This window comes from Nansenia antarctica, assembly GCF_963989245.1.
Source record: "Nansenia antarctica genome assembly, chromosome: 3".
In the NCBI taxonomy this organism is placed as follows: domain Eukaryota; kingdom Metazoa; phylum Chordata; class Actinopteri; order Argentiniformes; family Microstomatidae; genus Nansenia; species Nansenia antarctica.
Window position 1 is genome coordinate 36,221,949 of NC_137688.1, and position 6,267 is coordinate 36,228,215.

Below are 6,267 nucleotides of genomic sequence, written 5' to 3' on the forward strand. Positions count from 1 at the left end.
ATGTGATTTTAAAATGGTAGTATACTTGGTGGGGTGGTAGAACTCACATATCTAGGATGGCTGTTTTAGTGTTAAGGTTAAGTCATCCTTTTGTAATTAAATATGTTTCCCCCTCTGTTCTTAATTCCTTGAAACATTGTGTGATTTTGTCTGTTTCTTTTATCCCTGTGTACCTTGTTCTTAGAGGGCTCTTTCAGGAAGATCTTCCCTGTATAAATAAAGGATAAATAAACTTGTATTGGACAAACGCCATAACATACTAGAGCGAAAATAATCTCAAATCCTTATCTTCGTTGCAAGTGGGATAATTTGTTACCAGTGCAGTGGTTTACGGTAAAACATTTCCGTTGCAAAGGAAACTCGCAAGGAAGTTGCATCAATTTAGCCGTGAACATGCTAGCAACCCTGCAAGTGTCCCACCAATACTTGTACACAGTGGCGGGCGGTGCATTTCACACCTAGGCCTTCAGTGATGTCCGACACATTCCTACCTGAATTATTCTACCTCTTAATACCATCGTTATGATGCCATGGCTCTAGAAACTAGACAGAAACACAGTATAACCGGGCGTTGCATCACCTTAACATAGTCAGACAAGTACAACAGAGTTATATTAATATTTCCGAAGCATTTTTAATCAATAAATCCGCATTTACAATGAAGAGTGTTAAACTAACATCTTTAAGATCGCTACATTACCCACGTCTGTCGTCTCGTCCACCATAATAGCGACAAAGGGTGCCTTTTTAATCTCCATTTTGATCTCTTCTCCTATCACTTCAGCAATAGCAAAAATCAGGTCGTTTTGTATTTTGCCTGACGTCCCAGTAAACACTTTGTTTGTGGACAGGTGGTAATGTAAATCTGGGTTGTTTCAGCCAGAAAAGAAAGAAGCTCAACGTAGTTTCCTCTGTTCGTGTCCCCTAAATGAAAGTTATTGTTTACCCAAAAACAGGACACCATCGATCAGTATTATCGATCAGTCAACGAAAGCTTTCGTTGTGGAACTCCGTTTCCCTGCGCACTTTCAAAAGTTTCACATCTACCGGCATAGTTACGCATCTCAATAGTGAATATCAATAGTGCGTATCAATAGTGCGTATCAATAGTGCGTATCCAATCAAAAGACGTTCTGGGTGCTGACATCATTGAGCCTTACAGCAGGCGCCGTTGTTGCTTTTGCTCGCATCTACGTAGGTTTACTAGGTACGCCACAGGTTTTCTCGTTCCAACGTTAAGTTACAGGTCGAATTCGCGGCACCGTTTAATGTGCAGGCGGGCAGATTTTGGAGCCCCCTAGCAACACATTTTGATTGGATAAAAGCTCTAACATAAAGGCCAGCCCTCCAAATCTCAATCGGAGACTGGAAGCAGCGCAACCAAGAGGAAAGCTATGAAATGAAGAGAATAGACTATGGGGAATCATTAATACATATTTGTGGAAAAAATATATTAAAATAAAATGTATATTCTGATGATGTTTAGGCCAGCAGAGAAGGCCTTGCTGGCCCTGACGGCACACCACTGCTTGTACACAGGCTTTCTGTGGTTACCTGTAAAATCAATTAAGGGTTTACTGGATTATTTTGAGGTAAAATTATGATGGATGAAAATATACAGCGGGGTGCCATTGCATGATCACATCATAGTGTTTTACCAAGGTGATTTAAAACCATGATGAAACAGCTCACTAGAAGAAGAAAAAAAAGCTCTAATGTTCTTCAACAGGGGAATACATTTTTACATCAGGTATGACAGGATCACACTCTCTGAGCAGAGTTAATTTTTTTGCTCTCTAGTTTCTGTCATTTCAGAGAAAGGTGCCGTTGCCATATGACAGTAATTAACAGCTGACAAAAATATCCCTGCTTTAACTTGAGGTGGGAAATCACAAAGCCAAGTTATTTTCTCATTAATTTACCGTTTGCTCTCTTTAAGCGGGGAAAACACGTAAGACCCGAGGTACAAACGTAATAAGGCACCATACTGTTTTGTGCAAAAAAATTCACAACACCGACAAATAAACCATGAAGTTACTTTCATGCAGATTGTTTTCACTCCTGTCAGGCTGTGCCTCAGTAGGCCATTAGTTCAGCCCTCAGAACCTGAATTTAAATGATCTACCCATGAACCTGGAAAAGATAACTCATCAACCGTTTTGGCACTACAGTAGGATTCGTGTTTGTGTTATTCACATTTAATTCTTTTTAGAGGACACACTACTGGCAGTAAAACACGCAGTATGTGGATATGCCTATTTACTCATCTCCCCGAAGTAAGCCATCATCATGATGCAAGCTGACCCATATTTGGAGAAGTAAGTGATCGAGGATCAAGGTAATTCAACAGAAAAACAGCCTCATTGTGGAACAACACAGACAGTTCCGCTATTCACAGTGACAATGTGGTCTGTTAACCTAGCGACGGTAGCTCCTCGCCCCTCACTGGAGCCGACCCAAGGCTCTTCACAGAACCTACGGGATGCCTCAGGGGGGTTAAAACAAGGATTTGTCATTCACGTGTTTTGTTCTTTAATAAAAACCAGAGCCGGCAGAAGGCCTCTAGTGCGGATGCAAGCCCCCCTTTTGTCAGATGCTTGATTTACTCCATGCTCTGATCTGCGTTACATTGATCGGGGGAATAGGTGCCATTACGCCTGCATATTTAAACCACCTAAATGTGTGTAGCAGGTGGTGCACAATGCTTTCTTGTTGTTATTAGTTCACACAGTCAAGATGGCAGATTTCATAATGCTTTCAAATGGCACATAACAGAGATGCCTCCTAGGACTGCCAAGAACAATTGTCTTGTGAGCCAGAGCAGAGCAGACGGCTTCACCCCGTACCTTTTCATTCTAAAAGTCCTCTTCTAAAAAGCTCCGCTGGTGAGTTGCTATCCAATAATTGTAAATCAGTTTCTAAACGTCTAGGTGTCTGTCGGTTCTACGGCAACATAGGAGAAGATTTGCATGTTGTAGTTACTACCATTAATGGGATATTTACTGTAGATACATTGTTATATATATTTATCGTTTAGAAATAGTAATTTATGTTGTTGCCTCAAATACTAATACTATATTGATCTCAACAACTGTCAGTTTATCGACACCCCACTGCAGTAAATGATGAGCAGAACTAAATATTTAAACAAACTAAAGAGGAGAATATATATATATATATATATATATATATATATAATACTGTATTTGTCAAAACCTGTACCAAAAAAAAAAAAATCAACAAACTAAATTTTTCTTTTGCATGTTTGTCTTTTAGAGACATGCTGGCACTCTGCAGGAGTGTGTCTTGTCCGGGGTTCAAATAAACACGCAGATGTCAGGAGGGCCCAGATCCTACCAACCTTCAGCACTGTGTTTGTAATGAAATCTAACTCTTGGAAGAGAGAACTGGACAGGCCACCTGTGCTTCCAATTGTTCTCTCTCAGAGTAATGAAGAAGGGAAAAACAGAGAGGAACAAGGAACAAGAGCTACTTAGTAATGAGCTTTGACACTGCCAGTCACAGTGAGAGGCCTTGATCAGGAACTCAAACACACTGCCACACACTGTCAAACACACACACACGCACACACACACACACACACACACACACACACACACACACACACACACACACACACACACACACACACACTCTCTCACAGACACTCACACACTCACACACAGACACACACACACACACACACACACACACACACACACACACACACACACACACACACACACACTGGGAAAGCTAAGGGCCATGTTGGAGAAAAAGCACCAGCAACATCTGCAGTCTCCGTTGTTGATAGCATGTTTGCCAGCTTGGAGACAGATCACAGAGTGAGAAAGATGCTGGAGTCCAGGCTCTACCTCTTGGCCACGCTCTCTCAGATCCATACTTCCAAGCCTCCTAGCTACCACCTGTTAGTTAATTTGCAGTGACTAAAAGGACACCCTGATTCTCTGAAGTCACAACTCTCCCTCCCAGGGTCCCTTTGGCCTGCGTCAGAGCTCCGGAGATCGGCAGGCGGGCGGCGCTCTTTTTTTGGGGCTCGGCTTTGATGTGAGAAGGCTCAAGTCACAAACCCTTGTCCGTTTACCATTAGATAGGCTCCCATGACATGGGGGTTGGCATAGTACATCATGGCTGATCACTGCAGATACACTAATTAGAACACAATGTGTATAAAGACGGAATCCTCCAGAATTCCGAATGAAAACTCAGAGGCCAACGCCTCTGCAATGAAAACTGTGACAGCGGCTGGTGTTTTAGGGAATAACTTGTAACCAATGTCATTATTCCGTTTTTTCCTGAAAGTGTAGATTGTAAGCTTTCAAATGATGTTGTTGAAATCTGAAAATAAGAAGATATGCTTGTTTGAATGTTGGTAAACCTTAACCTTAAACCAAATAGCGGAGCAATGAGCTCTGAATCAAAATACAGGTGAAACAGCTGCTAGCAGGCTAGCGCTGAAAACAACTTCACTCTAACTGCATGTTTAGAACATGTTGACTCGGAGGCGTTGCAAATGTTTCTCTTTATACAGAACAAATTAAGTTGCAAGAAGTTGAGACACACCACTAAATTGTCTATGTTTCTATGGGTGGAGCTTCCATGAAACACTACTAGTGTTGTTACTGTAATGCTTTGAAAGCCAAAGGGCAAACAAGATCTTTCACAAATGCAATTGTCATGTGGCAGTCTGTATATCCTGTTCTTCTCGGACTCTGAACATAACAATTGCTTTGGTCATCTATCAAAGTTGAACTTCATCGGTGTGGATTTCCAGTGGTAGAAAACATGCTTTTTCGTGTCAACAATGATGTCAACATTGATTTTTCTGTTCTCCTTTAATAGGAACGTGGATTCTTCAAAGTCTTTAGTTGCCCAAAGCTAGCATGAAATTCCTGGATTTCAAAGTTTTAACTCTCTTTATTGTTACACTTCACAATCTCTACGGGTGCAGACAACACACATCTCACTTCTAAAAGTATCCACTAACCAAAGGTAGAAAAAGAAAACTACATGTAGGTATATGAAGTCCAGATAGCTTTTGTGACTTAAAATCAATATCATCCCCTAAGCTGAAATGTGTATCTTTGTGTAACACAAGAAAAGGTATTTCAGCCCCTCTTCATCAAACTGAGGTATCGAAGACACACAATAACACACTCTTTCTGCAACAGAAAGACAGCATCAAACACAGCACTGCACCAACATGGACAAAACTTTCCTTCATCTGGTCAGAACACTACATTTGAGTTCCTCAAAGCACAAGCAGATGTCTCTACAGTATGTAGTCAACTTTGTTGTTATATCTAGCTCTTCCGTGCATCCTGCCTGTTCAATTATACGTTGTTTCTCCCCTCTCCTGCCTTCCCTGTGCACAGAGAGGTGTTAAAAGGAATCATGAGGGGCTCAATGCTCCATTATGCAGGTCTGTTCCTGTGCTGTCTGCTGTCTCCTCTTCACACCTCATATTGCGTTTTTGCCCGCCAAGGCACACACACACACACACACACACACACACACACACACACACACACACACACACACACACACTCACACACACAGGGAGTTGAACTTCAGCAACTCCAATACAACCCGTGGCAGGTGTAAGGTTAAAAAGACCCAACTTCTCTTGCGTCCCCCCCCAGGCCACAGTCACAATGGCTGCTGCCTACAGGAAGTGTCGGCCAGGCCTCCTGGCCCCCCAGGGCCTCCTGTCCATTATTGCTTCACCCCTGTGTGTGTGTGCGTGTGCGTGTGCGTGTGCGTGTGCGTATGCGTGTGTGTGTGTGTGAGAGAGAAGCTGCTCCGCACGTGCCTATGTACATTACATATGCTGTTCTAATTAGCCTGTGTGTACTGTGCAGTCGATGTTAGAGCTGTTGATTGCCTAGATAGAGTAGTGGGTATAGTAGTATACAGTATGTGGTTGGTTGAGGAGAATTAATCCACATACTTATTACTGTAGATGTTCTTGTTGCTTAAATGGTCTATGTTGTATGTCAATGTTGAGTGATGTGTCCCTATGGGAGAGTACAGTACCGTATGTTGTTTTGTTGTTTCTACCTCATCAGGTGAGCATTCAGACACGAGGCAGGTGAGCATTGAGCATTCATTTTAAACACAAGGCAGCTGTGCTCAGATTGTCATTGACATAAGTTTTTGGGAAACTGAACCAGAGGGTGAATGTATGTGAGGCCAATGTTCATTTGTTAATCAATTTAAAATGATATTCCTTTAGTCTGTATTGAA